The sequence below is a fragment of the Pygocentrus nattereri genome, chromosome 13 (assembly GCF_015220715.1).
Source record: "Pygocentrus nattereri isolate fPygNat1 chromosome 13, fPygNat1.pri, whole genome shotgun sequence".
Taxonomy (NCBI): domain Eukaryota; kingdom Metazoa; phylum Chordata; class Actinopteri; order Characiformes; family Serrasalmidae; genus Pygocentrus; species Pygocentrus nattereri.
The window spans coordinates 10,495,499-10,518,199 of NC_051223.1; the positions used below are offsets into that span (position 1 = coordinate 10,495,499).

The 22,701-nt window shown below is 40.9% G+C and overlaps 1 protein-coding gene across 6 annotated transcripts in view; it reads left to right on the plus strand.

The window, feature by feature from the left end:
* The window catches only part of tanc2b (tetratricopeptide repeat, ankyrin repeat and coiled-coil containing 2b), a 220,721-nt gene that overhangs the window by 30,930 nt on the left and 167,090 nt on the right, over nt 1-22,701 (plus strand). For all 6 annotated transcript variants that reach the window (XM_017695101.2, XM_017695102.2, XM_017695103.2 and 3 more), the window contains exon 2: nt 15,675-15,755. The gene's annotated coding sequence lies outside the window, so the exon portion shown is untranslated. The remainder of the gene's footprint in view (nt 1-15,674; nt 15,756-22,701) is intronic.

Genomic DNA, 22,701 nt, shown 5'->3' on the forward strand with positions numbered 1-22,701 from the left:
CACTTCCTCATTCATGCATCTACATTCAGAGATTGAATCGACACCGGATCTATAGATAGGCGCGATCGGTGGCGTGTTATCGCACTCAGAACACGGCCAGGTGAGTCACGGCTGCTGCCTGTTTATCCAAGGATTACAGGAGGTTTAATTCCTGCCATTTGGTGGCGCCTAATTGATCACAGTGGCTTTTTCCAGGGACACGGTGAGTCAGAGAGCACTAAAGAGAGCCACTGCTGCTTTATAAGGTTGTAGTACTCGAGCGTGGCGTCCAGACTGTGAATTAATGGCCTGGCTTTGGTCTCATGTTAAGGAGTAAACTGTTCTCGAGAAAGGCTTCCTAACCTGCAGTCACTGATGACTCAGTTTTAAAAATGTGAAATATTTTAAAACAGGGCGCTCAGAAACTTCCAGCCGTTTCTTGTTATGAAATTCATAACTGTTTAGGCAGAACTAAAGGCATAATGGTGATAAATAAATGAATAAAAATTTAAATAAATGATCATTTAACTTGTCACACCCTTAGCATCTCAATAAGCTCGGTAACACTGAGATTGATTTATCAGTCTACTCAGGCTTTAGCAGAGCTCATTAACGTTGAGATTAATAACTGATCACATTGATTTATCAGTCTACTCAGGCTTTAGCAGAGCTCAGTAAGGCTGAGATTAATAACTGATCACATTGATTTATCAGTCTACTTAGGCTTTAGCAGAGCTCAGTAACACTGAGATTAATAACTGATCACATTGATTTATCAGTCTACTCAGGCTTTAGCAGAGCTCAGTAACACTGAGATTAATAACTGATCACATTGATTTATCAGTCTACTCAGGCTTTAGCAGAGCTCAGTAACACTGAGATTAATAACTGATCACATTGATTTATCAGTCTACTCAGACTTTAGCAGAGCTCAGTAACGCTGAGATTAATAACTGATCACATTGATTTATCAGTGTACTCAGGCTTTAGCAGAGCTCAGTAAGGCTGAGATTAATAACTGATCACATTGATTTATCAGTCTACTCAGACTTTAGCAGAACTCAGTAACGCTGAGATTAATAACTGATCACATTGATTTATCAGTCTACTCAGGCTTTAGCAGAGCTCAGTAAGGCTGAGATTAATAACTGATCACATTGATTTATCAGTGTACTTAGGCTTTAGCAGAACTCAGTAATGCTGAGATTAATAACTGATCACATTGATTTATCAGTCTACTCAGGCTGTAGCAGAGCTCAGTAACACTGAGATTAATAACTGATCACATTGATTTATCAGTCTACTCAGGCTTTAGCAGAGCTCAGTAAAACTGAGATTAATAACTGATCATATTGATTTATCAGTCTACTCAGGCTTTAGCAGAGCTCAGTAACACTGAGATTAATAACTGATCACATTGATTTATCAGTCTACTCAGGCTTTAGCAGAAATGGTTTTAAAGAATTAAAGAAGTAAAAAGTCCCCGTATTGTAAGTACTGCTTTAACACAGTATAATTCGGATTGAATGCGGATACTTAATTACTATATTCTGATTGTGTATTCCGAATACTTGTATTCCGATGTAATATATATTTTATAAAATATATGTAATATATTTTAATTGTATTGTCTTCCAAGACACAAAGATCAGATCTAAGTAACAGTGGAGCAGCACTGTAATGTGGTTGCAGCCATTTGTGATGACCGAATGTTTGGGTTGTTTGGTGGTTTGTAACTCGGTGCAGTATGGTGGACAACAGATGATGTCTATCACTTATTCTTACGTCACGCTGCTCCATCAACAACATGAGGAACGTCTTTCACTCGTACACTCATTCCACTCTGATTAACATGGACAGTCAGCTGCTCTGTGTGTGTGTGTGTGTGTGTGTGTGTGTGTGTGTGTGTGTGTGTGTGTGTGTCCACATAAACAGACCCTCGTCTCTTCCCCTCCCAGCTTTACCTCCACTCCAGACCCGTCATCGCTTCTGTTCTGTGATCGAGGAGAGATCTTATCAGCCAAGAAAAGAATATTCAGTCTGATTAATGGAGCATAATCACTAATGACCGCCAGCCTACTGGTACCTAATAATAAACATCCTCCTCCATCTCCATCACTATCAAACACGCTGATACCTCTGAGCAGGGCCATACTGAAGCATTCTGGGCATTCTTCTGTTGAGTTCTTAATACACAAGGGGGCTTACGTAACACTGAAGACATGCAGTGCTGTAAAAAAAAAGTGTTTGCCAAAAAAGTATCGCCCAATTTCTTCTATTGTTTTATATTATTATATTTACTATATGCAGTACCGTGCGAAAGTCTTAGGTACCCAAGACACATTTTCAGAATCTATTTATTTGTGTAGTTTTGTTTATTTGCTGAGAAAAGTGTTAATATTTGAATAAACAAAATTTGTAGAATATTAATTATGATTTTTATATATCGCTGTTGTCAGAAGAAAACCTCTTATCTCTGTTTTTGACCTTTTTCAGTTTTTACCATAATGTGAAAATGCCTGTTACTCTTTACATCATGTGTAAATTTCATAATGAAATGACCAAAATAAATTAGCCAAAATGACTTGGAAAATGTCTGGTTCCATTGACTTACATTAAAAGTAAAGTAGGTTTTTTCCTTCTCCTGTAAAGTTACCATTTTGGGGATACAAGGTTTTCTTCCGACAGCAACTATATATATATAGAATATATATCTCAGAATGACACTGGCCTGTCACGACCTGCTCCAACAATTCACCATATCCCAGTAAGAGACTCTTGGTAATTTGTTTAAAGTGGGTGTAGCTGTATGATTTGATAGAAAAATATGACCAGATTTCTTCTATTTTTTTCTAATTTTGTCACATGTAAATGTTTCAAATCATCCAGCTGATTTTTGCTTTTAAATGATCGTTCCATTTATTGAAGATAAAGATTTATTCAAAACCTGTATCACCCATGTGAAAATTTAACTACCCCTCCTAAACTTAATAACAGGAACAACTGCAGTCAGATGTTTGTGATATCTTGCAGTAGGTCTTTTCCATCACTGTGGGGGGATTTTGGCCCATTCTTCTTCGCAGAATAGTTTTATTTGGCTGCAGGGTTTATGAGCACGTACAGGGTCGGTTTATGAGGAGCCTGGCTACTTCCTATTTTCCCTGTTATATCAAAAGCAGGACTGCTAAACAGCAGAGGGCGCTCGCAAGTGAGTCCTCAATGAATGGGAGTGAATGGAGCTCAACAGCTAAAAACGACGATTTAAAATAGTTTTTAATCAGAACTTTCCTTTAATTTTAGAAAGTAGAAGGATGTGTTTCACTAAAAAGCTAAGAAATCTCACCCATATATTCACTTTTTTCGACAGCAAATGAGGAACCTTAATTTTCTTTCTTTTGAGCTGTTCAGAGGCGGACTTGCTTATGTGCTTTGGATTGTTGTCCAGCTGCAGAACCCAACTGCACTTGAGCTTTAGGTTACAAACTGACAGGTGGACATTCTCTTTCAGGGTTTTCTGATAAAGAGCAGAGTTTATGAGTTCATCAGTTATGACATGTCGTCCAGGTCCTGCAGAATCAAAGCAGCCTCCAAGGGCTGCTGAAGCTGTCCAAATGCAGTCTGCTACCATCCAAATGCAGTCTGCTGCTGTCAAAATGCAGTCTGTCGCCATCCAAATGCAGTCTGTCGCCGTCCAAATGCAGTCTGCCACCATCCATATTCAGTCTGCCGCCATACAGATGTAGTCTGCCGCTGTCCAGATGTAGCCTTGCCTGCCACCATCCAAATGTAGTCTGCCACCACCCAAATGCTGTCTGCTGCCGTCCAAATGCAGTCTGCTGCCGCCCAAAGGCCGTTGAAGCCATCTAAAGGCCATCTACAGCTGTCTAAAGGCTCCTGCTGCCTTCTAAAGGCCTCTACTGCCGTCTAAGGGCTCCTGCTGTCGTCTACAGGCTACCACAGCTGGTTTTTTGGTCCAGATTTAATATAGTACAGAAGAAGCAAGTTGAATGTTTCTAATTCTAATTTGATTATCCCAATTTCACAGTGTCCATCCCTAATGGCGGCCAAACCAGTATGTGTAATATGGGATGTAAGTAAACAGAGTTAGTAATTAAACTGCTTCTTTAGCTCTGTAACAGCAGCAAGGCCTAACTGGAGCATAATGGCATGCAGGCAGTAAAATCAAATTTATGTGACCTGTGGAGAAATAGAGGGATATAAAGATGAGGCAAGTGAGCAGAAGAAACGAGTGAAGGAGAAAAGAATATGCGGTGACAGATTGCGCTCTTCAAGGAAAGGGGGTGGCTGTAAGGGGAACAGAGGCAGTTGTGAATGTAATAAAGATTTATAATGGCCATTAACAGTTCCATAAGCTCCGATTTGCAATATGAACGCAGTTAGAGGTCCGGATCGAGCCATTCAGCATCAGCTGTCCGCTCGCTGCTTAAATTTAATCTGACCAAGTCTGGCTCGACTGCAGAGGAAGTGGCGACGTAATGCGTAGTGACAGCGGAGGCGTTGGGGGGTGGGGGTGTGTGAGGGGGAGCGCACAGACAGAGTAGTGTTGAAGACAGTTTTTGGCTAATGGAGTGGAAGAGTAAGCCCATTAAAAAAACAGTCCTTTTTAGAGAGTGAGAGAGAAGCAGGGAATGTTAATAACCTGTTCTTTTAACACTGCTAATACATACTGAAGCGCGTGGCCCCGCGCTGAGCTGCGATGCGATGGCGAGTGACAGTGTGTTGAGTGCAGGAGTTTGTGAACTGGCCTGCGGTGCTCAGCTACTACCACTCACTGACAGCAAACACATACAGGGTTTGAAATGACAAGGACTGTGTTGGTGGGAGTACAGGGACCCCCCATAAGAAAGACAAAACTGAACTTGAAAGGGGGTCTTTTGCTATTCCCTTGAATAAATTGTGAATTTTATGTCCTCACACAAGGTGAACGTAGACTCCCTCTGGACAACCCATAGCCTGAATTTGTAACATAATCACACAATCTAGAGCAGCGAGTCGTGTCAGTCCAGTTTAAAACTGAGGAAGCTTAAAGCTCCAGCGCACTTTAAGGCATGAACACAGAGGAGATAAATGGAGGGCATAGGCAACAAGTTATAATAATGTTATTGAATTATATATTAAATTATAAATAAATAATAACTATCCAGAAAATCGCAACTGAATTCCTGTACCGGTCCCACCAAACCTTTCTGATGACTAAGTACATTTTTACTACCCATATAATCTACACCAATCAGGAATAACATTCTGACCACCTCTTTGTTTCTACACTCACTGTCCATTTTATCAGCTCCACTTACTGTATAGCTGCACTTTGTAGTTCTACAGTTACAGACTGTAGTCCATCTGTTTCTCTGATACTTTGTTACCCCTTTTACCCTGTTCTTCAGTGGTCATGGACCCTCACAGACCACTATTTGGATGGTGGATCATTCTCAGCACTGCAGTAACACTAACGTGGTGGTGGTGTGTTAGTGTGTTGTGCTGGTACGAGTGGATCAGACACAGCAGTGCTGTGTTTGTATAAATTTAGAAAAAAGCTGCATCAGTCACGACTGCATATGTGGACGTATTTCTATATTGTGCTCTGTTTACACAAAGTTAGGTTAGTTCATCATTTATGTTGAACAGTAGTAGTAACCAGTAGTAACAGAAGTACGGAAACCAATTTCTGTCTGTACTTAAGTACAGAAACTTAGTTACTGTCCACCACTGGAAATGATATAAAGAATCATTCTTGATATGTGGAGGAACACAAGCTAAAAAAATAAAGGTTTGTTAGACTTTATTGTTTGATTTTCTTATTTATTTTTTGATTATTTTCATAAGAAAAATGGTACATTCAACTGCTTTTAACCAGGTTCCACAGCGATGTGAGCACCATGTGCGTGTGATTACTGACCACTGCATTACAGTTAAGTTGTGCTGTGAAATATGTTCGTATGTATTTGGCAGTAATAAAATTCAAGCATAAACTTTCAAACGTCTGAAACGTCTGACTTTCGTCTGGTCACTTTTCCGTGTTCAGTGCATCTTTTCACAGGGTTCTGAACCGAATCGTTTCCCAGCGAAGCGTAAATGAATTTGGTCGTGGTTAGGTTGGAGATGAAGTTCATCGGTCGTGTGGGTGATGCAGCCTCTGTGTAAGAGTTCAGAGACGGAGAGGACGGGGCTCAGCGGCAGACTGGCTTTGGGCAGCAGCTGCGGATCCACTTTGTAGGGGCTAATTTGCTCAGAGGGAATAGAATCAAAGCTGCACATAAAAGAAGCTGTCGTTGGCTTTTAGCCAGTCCCCTCCAGTTCCCCTCTCATTTATTTCTTTATTTCTCATCACGGTGACACCTGATGCAGCCCGGACGCTGAGGAGATTGACGCTTTAAACAGCTACGCAGTGTTTGCTGTTGTTTTCTTCCAGACTGATTCATTATGCGCCCTAATGGGTTCACAGTTCAGTTTTCTTTCAGAGCGGAAACGAGGGTCCATCCCACTAATAGACTTTCCACTAACAGATCCTTCATCTCATTTACAGAAATGGTTTGTTTAAGAAGCACTCAGCTGAAATTCAATGGAACCAGAAGTGCCTCTTCTGCGGCATCACTGTGAAGTGTTTTTGATGCCTTAAATTTGAGAACGTTCACTTTTTGATGCCCTTCTTCTTCTTCTTTCGGCTACTCCCATTAGGGGTTGCCACAGCGGATCATCTGCCTCCATCTTGCCCTATCCATTGCCTCCTCTACTTTCACACCAACCATCTCCATGTCCACCTTCACTACATCCATAAACCTTCTCTGAGGTCTACCTCTTCTCCTTCTACCCGGCAGCTCCATCTCCAACATTCTTTGCCCAATATATGCACTATTGCTCCTCAACACATGTCCAAACCATCTCAACCTGGCCACTCTGGCTTTATCTCCAAACTGCTCCACCTTCACTGTCCCTCTGATCTGCTCATTTCTAATCTTGTCCATCCTTGTCACTCCCAACGAAAATCTCAGCATCTTCATCTCCGCCACCTCCAGCTCAGCCTCCTGCCTTTTAGACAGAGCCACAGTCTCCAAACCATACATCATAGCAGGACGCACTACTGTCTTGTAAACCTTCCCTTTCACTCTTGCTGCTATCCTTCTGACACACATCAGCCCTGACATCTGTCTCCACCCACTCCATCCTGCCTGCACCCTCTTCTTCACCTCTTTTCTACACTGTCCATTTCTCTGGATGGTTGACCCAAGATATTTGAAGTCATCCACCTTTACGACCTCTACTCCTTGCATCTTCACTTTTCCACCTGCTCTCTACTCTCACCACAGATTACAATGTCATTTGCAAACATCATGGTCCATGGAGCCTCCTGCCTGACCTCATCTGTCAACCTGTCCATCACCATTGCAAACAAGAAGGGGCTCAAAGCTGATCCCTGATGTAACCCTACCTTCACCTTGAAAACATTTGTCACTCCAACTGCACACCTCACCACTGTCTCACTATCCTCATGCATGTCCTGCACCACCCTAACATACTTTTAAGCTACACCTGACTTCCTTATGACCTTCTGTGTGGCTCATCAACTTTATACCGCTGTAGTTACTGCAGCTCTGCACATCACCCTTGTTCTTAAAAATGGGGACCAATACACTGCTTCTCCACTCATCAGGCATCCTCTCACTCTCCAGGATTTTGTTAAACAACCTGGTTAAAAAGTCCACTGCTTTCTCTCCTAAACATCTCCATACCTCCACAGGTATGTCATCTGGACCAACTGCCTTTCCATTCTTCATGCTTTTTAAAGCTGCCCTCACTTCCACCTTACTAATTCTCTGCACTTTCTGATCCACTATCTCTGTCCTCCTCTCTCTCTTGTTTTCCTCATTCATTAGTTCTTCAAAGTACTCCTTCCATCTACTCAACACTCTCTGTTTACTCACTAGTACATTTCCCTCTCTATCCTTTATCAGCCTAACCTGCTGTACATCCTTTCCAGCTCTATTTCTCTGTTTAGCCAAATGATACAAGTCCTTTACTCCTTCTTTACTGTCCAGCCTCTCATACAGCTCATCATAGGCCTGAGCCTTTGCCTTTGCCACCATCATTTTTGCTATGTGACTAGCCTAACAGTACTCCTGCCTACTTCCATCAGCTCTCTGGTTTTCCCACTGTTTCTTAGCAGCCTTTTTTTTCTGAATACTCTCCTGGACTTCCTCATTCCACCACCAACTTTCCTTGTCTTCTTTCCTCTGACCAGACGAAACACCCAACACATTCTTGCCAGTTTCTCTCACCACCTTAGCTGTAGTTTCCCAGTCCTCAGGTAGCTCCTCACTGCCCCTAAGGGCCTGTTGCAATTTTTCCCTGAACTGCCTGCAACCATCCTCCTCCTTCAGCTTCCACCATCTAATCTTTGGCTCTGTCTTCACTCTCTTCCTCTTCTTTGTTTCTAACCTCATTCTACAGACAACCACCCTATGCTGCCTTTCCCCACACTTTCCCCTGGCACCACTTTACAATCTCCAATCTCCTTTAGGTGGCATCTCCTGCTAAGGATATAATCCACCTGTGTGCACCTCCCTCCACTCTTGTATGTCACCCTGAGTTCTTCCCTCTTCTGAAAATACCACCATGTTCACCACAGCCATTTCCATTCTCTTTGCAAAATCTACAACCATCTGACATTCTGCATTTCTGTCTTTCACACCATACATACCCAGCACCTCTTCATCCCCTCTGTTCCCTTCACCAACATGTCCATTGAAGTCTGCACCAATCACCAATCTCTCCTCTCTAGGGACACCATCTACCACTTCATCCATCTTACTCCAAAATTGCTCTTTCTCCTCTAACTGACAACCTATGCATATGAACTGACCACATTCAAAATCACACCATCAACCTCCAACTTCAGGCTCATGATCCTGTCTGACACTCTCTTTACATCCAGAACACTTTTCCCAAGCTGTTCCTTTAGGATTATCCCTACTCCATTTCTTTTCCTCTCTACACCATGATAGGACAGTTTGAATCCACCTCCAATGTTCCTGGCCTTGCTTCCTTTCCATCTGGTCTCCTGGACACACAGAATATCTACCTTCCTTCTCTCCATCATGTCTGCAAGCTCTCTGCCTTTACCAGTTATTGTCCCTATGTTCAGAGTCCCTACTCTAACCTCCACACTCCTGCCTTTCCTTCTCTCTCGCTGCCGTCTAACCCGCCTTCCTCCTCTCCTCTTTGATGTTCCTCGACCTACAGTAGTCGAATTTCCACCGGCACCCTGCTGGTCAACAGCACCGGAGGCGGTCGTTGTTAACCCGGGCCTCGACCGATCCGGTATGGCAATCATATTTGTGATCCGCACGATAGTTTTGGCACAAGTTTTACGCTGGATGCCCTTCCTGGCGCAACCCTCACCGTTTATCCGGGCTTGGGACCGGCACCAGAAGTACACAAAGTACACCCCTAATGGCTGGTTTCACTTTTTGATGCCCTAAATTTGAGATTGTTCACTTGTTGATGCCTTAAATGTGAGAATGTTCACCTTTTGATGCCTTAAATTTGAGATTGTTCACCTTTTGATGCGTTAAATGTGAGAATGTTCACTTTTTGATGCCTCAAATGTGAGAATCTTCACAAGCAAATGTAGACTATGACTGTAATGATCACAGTGAAAGTGTGTTTAAGAAAAAGCTCAGCGTGTATAACAAACATGAGGCCCGCAGGCCAGATCAGGCCCACCACACAATCCCATCCGGCCCGCAAAAAGTATTTTAATTCTCTATTAATATTAGGCCGTTTCACAGTGTGCTGAACTACAGTCCCCAGAATGCACTGCAACGTAAAGTACGCTCTGACTCTCCGACCCCAACAACAGTCTATGGGACAACAGTTACAGCTCAATTCTACGCAATTCTATACCAGTCATGTCACCAAAATGCATTTCAGCTGCAGTGCAGCTAACATAAACACTGAACGTTACCACAGCTCAGAAACTGAGCCCAAGTCTTAATGAACGTGCAGCAAAGTAAGGTTGCCAGATGTCTAGTTCAGCCAAATAGGCAGGTTTAAAAGACTGAGCATTTCCATTTAGAACATTTCAAGTGCAAAGGTCTACAAGTGTCTGCTTTTTACCTTGTAGTTTTGGCATATTGTAAATAAACAGTGGTCAGTTGAGGTTACAGAACAACATTCATTAAAAATAAAATGAAAATATTTTTTCTCTGGCCCACAGAATTGCTGAGATTTTTTAATACGGCCCTTTTACTGCTTGAGTTTGACACCACTCATCTATAATCTGATGACTCTTTTGGCCTTGATTTTATTAGGTTAACTCATAATAAAGATGCATTATATTTGTTATGCATTATTAGGCTATGACAGATATCACATTTTCTTGTCATTCCTATTTTTGTTGTTCTCTCATTTGTCTTTGAAAACATAGCAGCTTTGTGTTTGAGCAGTACTAGATTTAGATCCAGTCACTGTTCACTGACTTCAGTATTTCTGCTGGCAGCCTGAAGGGGGCAGTAAAGACAAAGCTTTGTCCATCAGCCTCCGTCCAGCCAGTGGCGCCATCAGTACAGGCTGGAAGGATGTTTAGATGGAGTGAAAGGTATGAGCAGCACCTTAGCTCTCAAGGCCCTTCTTGCTCACCTTTTTGCCTGTATTTGTATTGTGTCCGGTGCATTTACAGCCAAAAGAGCCAATAATTATATGTTGTTAATTTTTCAACGTCAGGAAAAAAAGCAGAAAACATACAGTTCTGTGCAATTATGGACAATCTGGACAATGCATATGTATTTGCCCAGAAAATAACACTAATATTGCTGAAAATACCAGCAATTAAATACTTAACACAGTAAGTCGTGATTTTATGAATGTCAGTTGGTGTGTTTAACCATTTCCAAGCCTCACCTCATGGAAGATTGATTGTAGTTATCGTCCAACACTTGGTATATCTAATCAAGGAGTTTACATGACCTTCATAATTGGATTTTGTCAGTAATCAGATCAACATGTTTACATTTACTTAAGTAATCAGATAATGTTGATCTCCAGGTCTACAGTCAGACAGTAATCAGATTTCTGCTTTACAATCAGCCAGTAAACTCACAGAAAAAGACGTGATGTAAACATAACACTTAAACTTCATGCCGCATTTTTGGAGTTTTTAAACACTGTGTCCACTCACTGTCCACTCTATTAGACACTCCTACCTTGTCGGTCCACCTTGTAGATATAAAGTCAGAGACGATAGCTCATCTGCTGCTGCACAGTTTGTGCTGGTCATCCTCTAGTCCTTCATCAGTGGTCACAGAACGCTGCCCACAGGACGCTGTTGGCTGAATGTTTTTGGTTGGTGGACTATTCTCAGTCCAGCAGTGACACTGAGGTGTTTAAAAACTCCAGCAGCACTGCTGTGTCTGATCCACTCATACCAGCGCAACACACACTAACATTCCACCGCCACATCAGCATCACTGCAGTGCTGAGCATGATCCACCACCCAAACAGTACCTGCTCTGTGAGGATACGTCCTGTATTTAACTGCCTTATTCTTATCATACAGTGGTGTTGCAGGGAAGTAGTGCCAGAAAGTGAGGTACAGTGGGAGTTTAATCTGCAGCAAGTGATGCAGTTAAGCTTCATCTGTGATATTTATCCATTCATCTGCCTTATCAAGCCACAGCTGCTGTTCCCAGTGCTGTGCTTCATACAGAGGCTTCCTGCGATCTCCATATTACATAACAGCCTCCAGTGTGAACTCGGACAGAGGTAGATAAAAGGAGATGCTCTGGGCTTCTGGATGACAAGCGCCGACATACGAACGCTCACCATTCGTTCTAGACACGTAGAGAGTCTGACAACCTGTGTTCAAGCTTATTAAGTCTCAGCTTCACCTGAGTTGCAGCTTCACTGATGATTCTACTTTGAACACAGGCCTGTGTTTTAGTCTGGAAGTAGGTCATCAGTGAACGTGTGTGTCTTTGTCTCTTTGGCTATGACTCACCACAGTATATTACTGTAATATTCAAGTCAAATATGAATCATTTGTAATTTAATAGCCTCTAATAGTTCTGCTTTGGCAGTTTTGACCATGATTTAACTCTCCTAGGTAAAGCTGATACATGCATTGGGCTAGAAAACCAGATATAAAGGCTATTTTAGCTGCTACAGTTGGATAAAGATAATTATACACAATTTTTTGGTGACCAGTAGGTTATTTAGTACAGTGGATTAGGACAATTTCAATGCTAGGCTAAAGGTAATTGTAACGTGTGGCGAGATTTATTGGGGGCAAATCCATTATCAGGATCAAGACAGTCCAGGGTCAGGGAGCCAATACGGATAGATCGGGGGACAGACATGACAAGGAACACAGTATAAACACAACAGAGGCCAGAAGAAACAAACACCAAACAATATCAAATTCTTCAAACAAAGACCAGCGAGAGACTAGGGAAAACACAGGGCTTAAATACAGGGACAGGTAACGAGACACAGGTGGTTAGCAAGAGGGTAGCAGGTGAAAACTATCAAGGGCAGAGTCTGGAAACAAGGGGGCAGGACCAGGAAGGAAGCAAAACAAAAGCACATGGAAGACTGGGAGGGGCCAATCGTGACAGTAATGCTCATATGCCTGATGTGTTTTCTGACAGCTATGGAAAGGCAAGATATGAGAAAATATGAGGAAAACGTATGGAGTTCATCAATATTTGCAGATTTTACATTTGTCTGTGAACTTCTAAGAAATGTCAGACACAATAAAACATTGTTCTTCAAGTTATGAACCACTTTTCTGAGTGCTAGCCGTAGCTGTATAGCAAGTCGTGTGGCGCAAAAAACTGAGAAACTTAGTCAAATGAATCACTTTTTGAAAAGTGAACTTTCTAACATCTTAAAATACACTTTAAAAAATATGGCTGTTCAAGGGTTCTTTAGTAGAGATAATGGTTCTGTACAGAACCATGAACACCCAAATAACCCTTTGCATGGTTAAATGGTTCTTTGTCTGGAGAATGTGTTGTATATTGTTCAATACAAAACCGTTCGGAAAACAGTACCATATAGCAGCAAAAAAGGGTTCTACTGTAAAAAGCTTGACATCCTTAGCAATAGCAGAACCCTCTTTGACGTTGTACACTGTTAGAAATAAAGGTGCTGTACAGGTACATGTTTCGTTCATCAAGGTACAAACAGTGTAAATGTTCCCTCAAAGCTCCAGCACTGGCTTTAAGGTCTGATTGTGAAGTTTAAATCAGTTTTTCCAGGTGAAAAGTTGGCATTAGTACCTTTTTATAACTGAATGTTTTAAAACAGAACAGTAGAATAAAAGCCTGGAGGCGAGGCGGGGTGTGTGGAGTCAGTACAACTTAGAACAGATCATTTCAGTGGATTATGGTTCAGTTATGTTCCCTGACTAAAGGGACTGAGATGGAGCCTTGAGGGTTCCACCCCAGTGACCAGAGGGGAACTGACCCAGAGACAGTCTAATACCTTTATTTCTGAGAGTGTATAGATCCATATACAACATATTCTCCATCAGTCTGCAGAATTATTTATCATGTGAAGAACTATTTAAGCATGCAGATTGTTTTTTGAGTGTTGATGGTTCTATGCAGAACCATTATCTTTACTAAAGAACCATTGGAGAACCACCTTTTTTAAGAGTATACATAGTGCTTCAAAAAGCCATTTTTTATGGGCGACAGCCATCCAGTGTGTTCGTATGCTAAGCTAATCCATCACAGTTTATTAAGTGATATGAGGAAACACATGAGTTTAGTACATCAGTTTTACAATGTTGTTTGGTTTGTAAGAGCCTCTACTCTTCTGGGAAGGCTCTAGATGTTGAACACTGCTGTGAGGATTTGATTGAGCATTAGTGAGATCAGGTGCTGGTGTCGGATGGTCAGTTCTGGATCACTCCAGCTCATCCCAAAGGTATTGGATGGAGCTCAATCACTCCAGAGAACATAGTTCCACTGCTCCAAAACCCGATGCTGGGGGGCTTTATACCCCTCTAGCCCACACTTGGCATTGGGCATGGACACCTCAGGCTGCTCCAGAGCATCTCATTCTATTGCTCAGTGCTTTTATATAGAGATTACTACCTGAATTCACTCATTAGAAGACATGTCTGGATTCTTTTGGACATATAATGTACTTTAAAGGCTTATACATTCAGCACGCACTGCAAGTTCTTGGCCTGAGACAGGCCGGTTAACAGACACTCGTTCCACCCGGAGCGTTTGGGATATACTTGAGAAGATATACTTGAGGAGAAGAAAATTACAGTTAAGCGTTGAAAGCTAATCAGTGCTAAATTATATGAATTAGTGGAATATGCGTGTCATAACCCTCGGGATATGTCATCAAAGCTGCACCATTCATCCTCCAAAATGACTACCATTACTGATACGACTTAATGCTAGGTGTCTCTTATCTTAAATTTGGAAATTAAATTACATCCAAGGTTTAATGTGATGCTCCACATGCCTCTCTTTCAATATGGGCTGGTTCTGTTGATGGTAGGCCTGATGGCACCACTTTCACGGGCCATATCATTTTTTATACATTTTGAAGTACTTTGTAGAACCAGCTTGTTTTGAATCCATCATTGGACTGACAGTTTGTTTTGCCTGAATCCACTTTCAGAGCTAAATGGATTTTACTCCTCAAATCTCTTGCACTGGTACATCAGCCTCTCCTTAACTCGTCCAGTTCTCGGCCGGTCCAAGGAAGTGTAGGGGGGGCGATATGGCATATGGTGATCATATGAACATTATAGAGGCTTTTTAAATGAAACAGTTTTCAGCCTCTATAATGTTCATATGATCCTAACAGTCACTCTGACAGACTGTAATGCACTATAGGAAGTGTAAGGGGGCGATAAGGCTTCTACTGTTTCATTTAAAAAGCTCTATAATGTTCATATGATCCACACAGTCACTCTGACAGACTTCTATTATTTCTCTCATGTTAATGTTTTTCCAGTTTGAATATTTTGGTGTTTGTAAGTGTAGTTTTTTTTTATTTATTTGTTTTTTAATGACCATCTATGCTACCGTAACTAGCTACTAATTGACTAAATGACAATAGTCATTACTATTGTTGTTATTGATGTAACAAATGTGCAACAATTGATGCTCCAGATTCATGTTTCTTGTGCTGTTATTATAACTTATTATAATTGTTATCAGAAATTTAATGTAATATTATGTTACAATATTCTATTTGTATATATAGAAATATGTGCTTGCAGCTTCATTTGGTTATTGTATTGTTTATTAGTGAACTATATCAAATCTAAATAGCACTAATGTTATTGTTCCATATACAAAGAAAACATATTTACAAACATTTTTCAAAATATGCATCAATATTGTAATATATTGATGTATTTTTTACATATATGCAAATATAAATAAAAAGTCATTGGCATTAAACATGCATTTAAACCACATAAGGACATATATACTTCAGTATATTTACATATATGTGGTTGCCGTATATTTACAAATGGCCCTTTTAAATATATTTAGCACAAATATTTTTAAAGACTACATGAAATGTGCATGTATTTAATTTATTCTGAGCCTTTCTGTGGGGTGTGGCAATAAAATAATGCCTTGTAATGTATTTGAATGCTGCGTATTCATATTTACTCCTCCTCTTTGTTCCTCTAGTTGGCTGCTGCTGCTTCATGATGCACGGAGGAAGAAGGTGGACGAGTTAACCTGAAGCCACAGCCTGTCACGGAGCACACAGTAAGGCTTTTTCCGCAAACACATACACGCCCTGTCCGACTGCGAGAGCTGCGTTCAGCTGGATGCATCAAGTCCAGACCCGAGCCGCTGATCGTTTTAGGCGTGGATAAAAACGCCTTCATCTCAATGCTAATGTAGTCCCCCTGCCAAGGTTGATTACTTTCCTCTATTGTGAAGAGCTCCCTCCCACCCCGTGTCACAACTTCATTTGCTCTCTCAGAAAGCCTGTCGCGAACACAGCGTCTCTCAGACACGGCGCTCTTTCTCTCGCTCCGTCTGATCAGGCAGACGGTGGCACTTACAGCATACCAAATAGACCCGTCTGGATTCAGTGATGCAACCGCTGCTTCCGAGCACAGCCATCCGCTAATCATCACCTCAGACAAAGCTTCATCCAAATATAGCCGGACTGATACAGCACAATGTGTGTTTACTTTCAGAGAAGAGGTGCTGCATCGTCAGGAGCCTGTCAACAAAGGAGGTTGATTAATAAAGATATGATATAGTGATTGATTGAGCCTATTGTGTTCTCACCAAATGAGTCCACCATCTCAAAAACTTTTCTTTTTTTATGCATACTATTTGTACAGTTGTATGGAAAGTTTCAACATTCCTAGTCGGATGATATGTTTTGCTAACACTTCCTCTACAGGGAACAAACTCAAATCAATCATTTTCTGCACATTTTTGTACACACTTTCTATTTGTTTGCTCAATTTAACATTTTTTTTGACAGTATTTTTTTAACAATATTTTAAACGCAGTAATATACAGTGTTGTACAGTACTGTTTAAAAATAAACAGCAACTGTGCATTAAAATATGCAAAAGTGTGTATTATTTACACTTAGATAACTGACAAAACGTGGAATTTGAACAGGGGCGCCCAAACTTTTGCATCCGACTGCATATACAGTACTGTGCGGAAGTCTTAGGCACCCAAGACACATTTTCAAAATCTATTTATTTGTGTAGTTTGTGTTTATTTGCTGAGAAAAGTGTTAATATTTGAATAAACAAAATTTATAGAATATTAATTAATAATGATTATAAATAATAAATGATTTTTCTGGATGTTAGTGTGTTTGTTTAATCATTTTCAAACTTCTCCTCGAGGAAGCCCAGTATTATATGTAGTTAAAAAGCAGCTCCTGATTTGACCAATCAGTGCTTCAGTAAATTGTGCTCATGATGTAATTGATGACATTAATGAGTCTCTGTGGCGGCTGTGAAGGTGTCAAGGAAAATTGTGTACCCAAGAAATTCTTCTTACTTTTATTGTTTTTATGTTTATTTGAATTTTGAATACGACTTTATTCTAATGTATATTGTGATAAACTCACTGCTGATGTCAGTTGTTAAAAAATTTGTTTAGATGCCTAAAACTTTTGCATAGTGCTGTAAGTTACGGTTTGGTGAAAGATCAGTTTTTGCTTGCCTGCTAAATGGAGCCAAGGCATTCTTTCGCACTGGAGCATGAAGCCATACTTAATGAATACTACAAGTTTAGCTTGTTGCAGAATTAGCATGGTGCTAACCACATTCCTAATCTATCACATATTTGTCTAAAACCATGAGGAGGTGTTCAGAGTCTCTTATAGACCTGATTCTGTGGTTTCTGACTCTGTGTGACTCATTGTCGTATGTTAACATGGACTAAAGTACATTATCATAGCTAAACACAGTAGCAGTTGGCTTTGAAGTCTGAATATCACCTGTACTTTAGTCCATGTTTACAGGTACCAGTGAGTCACACACTGTCAGAAACCACAGAATCAGGTCTATTAGAGACTCTGAACACCTCCTCATGGTTTGAGACTCGTGTGTGATGTTTTAGGCCTGCAGTTAGCACCGTGCTAATGTAGGCCTCAATTACTTGGCTATATTATATTATGCTAACTACAGTGCTAAAATTGTAGGAGCAAATTTGATTTTATTGCTTTGTCCTGCGTAATTACACTATATTTCCAAAAGTATTTGCTTGTCTGGCTTCACACGCATATGAACCTGAGTGACATCCTATTCTTAATCCATTGGGTTTAATATGATGTTAGCCCACCCTTTGCAGCTATAACAGCTTCAGCTCTTCTAGGAACTCTTTCCACAAGGGTTAGGAGTGTGTTTATGGGAATTTTTGACCATTCTTCCTGAAGCACATTTGTGAGGTCAGACACTGATGTTGGACGAGAAGGCCTGGCTCACAATCTCCACTCTAATTCATCCCAAAGATGTTATGTCGGGTTGAGGTCAGGACTCTGTGCAGGCCAGTCAAGTTCTTCCACATCAAACTCGCTCATCCATGTTCATCATGTCTTTATGGACCTTGAGCTTGAGTTAATTGTGGCTGCTTATTTGTGTTTGATAAACAGGGTTAGAAACTATGAGCCGATCCCCAGAGCTGACGTTCCTATCAGGCCAGTGGAGCCCAGTCTCTCCTGCTGCGTGTTCAATATTAATTAAAGTCAATATGGCTCTGTCAGCGCTGCGGCTCACGAGCCTCACTCTGAAAATGGCTGCTAATGAGAGAGCAGATGCCCTCCGCTCAATCAGAGGTGCTTTTCTGTGTCCACAGAGGCCAAACAGATTGTTTAGTCTTAATACAGCATTAGTCTTGATGTTGATCACGGCTTCATTCTCACTCCTGGCATTTAACAGAACAGCAGTTTGTGCTTCAGAGTTTGTACGTCTTGAGAATCTCAGATTCCCTTGAAACTTTGGAGGGAACGTTTAGTCTTAGTCTCAGAAGTGAATGACCCATGCATACATTTAGACATGTCTTCTGTTTTGGTTGTTTGTGAGAAGATAAATAACATGAAAATATAATTCTGTTAAAGGAGGGAATTTGTATAAATATGATTTTAGAACTTTTTCCTGTATATTTCTGTGTTACAAAGATTTGATGTCTATTATTATTCAAAAATGTGGAAAATATAACTATAAAGGGAAATCCTTCTATTAGTAGCCATGTGCAGACTTTTTATACTGTATAGTGAGGTGTATTCTGGCTATTTAGGCTGAATTTGGACTTTCAGTTTTACCTGCTAGCTAAAATAATCCAAAATAGAAAGAATTGCAGAGGAAATTTTTGCAGAGGGTTTTTGAACTGGGTGGGTAACAGGGGCCGAGAATCTTAGATTCCCTTGAAACTTTGGAGGGAACGTTTGGTCTTAGTCTCAGAAGTAAATGGCCCATGCATACATTTAAGTTAAGTGATACTTATTGGTCCCACAGCGGGGAAATTTCACCTCCGCATTTAACCCATCCGTGAAGTGAAACACCACATACACACTAGGGGGCACACACTTACCGAGAGCGGTGGTCACAGGGTCAGTTCCCTAACCTCCAGCCCACAACGGACCAGAAGACATGTGTCTTCCGCTTTAGTTGTTTGTGAGAAGATCAGGAAAATTAACATATAATTCTGTTAAAGGAGGGAATTTGTATAAATATTCTGCTAAAGGGGCCATCCGACCAAACCAAAAATTATAACCATTGATGCATTTGTTGTTTGCCTCTCAGCAGTGCCGCAGGAGCCTCTGCAGTGAGATTTTCCGGTTTAAAGTTTAGGAAAACCTCCTTCTGATGGTGCAACATGAAAAAGTATGTATACTAAGTGGAGCTGATAAAATGGACAGTGAGTGTAGAAACAAGGAGGTGGTCAGAATGTTATGCCTTATCGGTGTGTTTCAGAGTCTATTACAAGTGTCTATATGTTGCTGTTGACAGTTTGGCGTCTTTTGAATAAACAATGGTCAGTTTGGTTTATAGCAAAATGTTAATTAAAAATGACTTTAAAACATATGCTTTAACTGGCTCATAGATTTTTGGGGATTTTTTAATTTGTCTTTTATTTTGACACTCCTGCTGTAAATGATGATTTTGTATATACTTAGCTTATTACTGTCTCTGTTGTTGATGTATTTAAGTATATCAGAGCCTAAACTTTAGAAAATAGTTTGTGTTGCTGTACTGTGGTGGAACTAATTCAGTAGAATGATATATATATATATATATATATATATATATACGGTATATGCGCACTCTGTGTACTTTGCCCGTGGTTGTAGTGGGTGTTGTATCTCTGAGGATGAATACTGAGGCTGGTGTATGTATTTAAGCTATGAATAGTCATTGTTGGAGACTGAAGAAAACTTATAAGATGCCAACATGAATTTACAAAACAGAGACAAGTACACATTCCAGTTTTCACAAACTTGGCAAATTGCAAGACCTGCAGGCATCGAGAGCCATCAGCAACACATAGCCTCCCTAAATGACTGTAACTTTTAAGTATAAGCATTTATTCATTTATATATGTATTTATTTATTTATGAAAAAGTATCTTTTCGATCGTAATCCTGTTCACATCTCTATTTCAGCACCATCAACACTCAGTGAACCTTTTGCATGATTAAATGGTTCTTTTTGCATAATTAAATGGTGAAACTGTTCTTCAGACTATGGAGAATGAGGTGTAGGTGTTTCTATGAAGAACCTTTTTGAAGCTTAGACATGTCTATGAAAACATTTCGGTGCTATATAAATATATATATATATAAATGCAAATAAGAAATCATATTTAAACAGGATCCAGAAACGCTGCCACCTTCTCTTGGCACCTCATGCAGGAGCTGAAACTGTACAAGCTCTTTCACTCAGCTGAGTTTGAGCTAATCCTGGGGATGCAGCTCCACATGAGACGAAGCTCAAAACAAACAGACTAAATGTCTTTAAGTGCAAATAAGATCTGACTCTTTGCTCCTAGCTGAACAAAGAGATGCTGACACTGGGTTGCTGTCTGTTTTGGAAAGTGAAAGTAGCTTGAAGAGCTTCATCACTTCCTTCAGAAGCTCCACATTTAACTCAATGTTTGTAGGTCTGTTTGAGCTGCTTTCAGAGATTCTGATCCTTCCCATGTTCGTAAAGATGTTCTGTCTGCTGGAAAACTATTACACTATGCAAACAACCATGTAAGCACACAAATGGTTTCCTGAGTGTTCATGGTACGATATAGAACCACTGTCTTCACTAAAGAACCCTTTAAGAACCATCTTTTTTTAAGAGTGTTTGTCATACGAATGGTATAACTGTGATATACACTAAGCTACAGTCAGCTGTTAAAAACATGTTACAACAGAACCTGATGTCAGAGGAAATCTGTCACCTGACTCAGGTGTTGACATCAGAGTTGACAATTTCATAACAGATGACGCCTGTTTATGTAGGTTCAAGTCGATTGTCATGACGAGCTTATGTGTCATGTAGCCTTATGAACACTAAGCTGCAGATACAGTGAGTCCTTTAAGTCAAGCCCGAGGCAAAAGAGCACAGTAAGAGTGGCTTTTACTCTTTGTCTGTTAGTGTTGAGTTGAAGGAAAACAGAGAACATGGTGGATGGTGTGCAGTATGAAGGCTGGAGAGATAAAGAGTCAGAGAGAGAAGTTTCCTTATGGGTGGAGGAGTGTGTCCAGCATGTCTAATGTATCTGCGGCTCTTTGGCCTGTGTAGGAGGCAGCGCTCCTGCCCATCAGAGCCATGACACAGCAAAAACTCCGCTTTACACTCCAGCTTACACTGTCCGTGGGCTGCTGGACCGATTCCCACTCACCACAATCACAGGCCTCACTGCACATTTATCACTGATTTAAATAACTGATTTTCTTCTATATGAAACAGTATTGATCATTTGGCAGATCTACATGATGATAATGCACATTTTAAGGTTATTAACTGGTCTCCAGGTGGTCTGTTTATCTTTTGGCGGTAAATAAGTGAAAGGCTTGGCACAGATTTGACATTAAAATTAACAGCTACACACAGATAAATACAAAAATTAGCATAACTGGGAATCCATGCAATGTCACCAAGTCCTGACTGCTAGCCTAGCCACTGAGCATTTAATGTTAGCTTTCTGCCTTATTTTAATAAAAATAAAATAACTTCCCCCAAAACTGTTGGAGCTTTTCAAAATTCAAGATACATCATCAGAGGAGGGTTTTCGTCACCTTTAAATTGGATAGTCTCACTCTAGAGACAGAGAGAGACAGAGAGAGAGAGAGAGAGAAAGAAAGAGAAAGAGAGAGAGACAGAGAGAGAAAGAGAAATAGAGAGAGAGGGATGGAGAGAGAGAGAGAAAGAGAGACAGAGAGAGAGATACAGAAATAGAGCGAGAGGGACAGAGAGAGAGAGACAGACAAAGAAAGAGAGAGAGACACAGAGAGAGAGAGAAATAGAGAGAGACAGAGGGACACAGAGAGAGAGAAAGACAGAGAGAGAGACAGAAATAGAGAGAGAAAGAGAGACAGAGAGACACAGAGAGAGAGAGAGACAGAGAGAGAGAGAGAGATACAGAAATAGAGAGAAAGGGACAGAGAGAGAGGGAGAGTCAGACAGAGAGAGAGAGATACACAAATAGAGAGAGGGACAGAGAGATGGAGAGAGAGAGAGACAGAGACACACAGAGAGAGAGAAAGAGAGAGAGAGTGACAGAGAGAGGGACAGAAAGAGAGAGAGAGGGACAGAGAGAGAGATACAGAAATAGAGAGAGGGGGACAGAGAGAGAGAGAGAGAGAGACAGAGAGAGATACAGAAATAGAGAGAGGGGGACAGAGAGAGACACAAAGAGAGAGAGAGACAGAGAGATACAGAAATAGAGAGAGAGACAGAAAGAGACAGAGAGACATACAGAGAGAGAGAGATACAGACATAGAGAGAAAGGGACAGGGAGAGACACACACAGACAGAGAGAGATATAAATAGAGAGATGGACAGAGAGAGAGAGAGAGGGAGAGTGAGAGGGAGAGAGAGAGAGACAGAGAGAGAGACAGAGTGAGAGAGAGACATAGAGAGAGAGAGACAGAGTGAGAGGGAGACAGAGAGAGAGAGATAGAGAGAGAGGGAGAGTGAGTGAGACAGAGAGAAAGAGAAAGACAGAGTGAGAGAGAGGG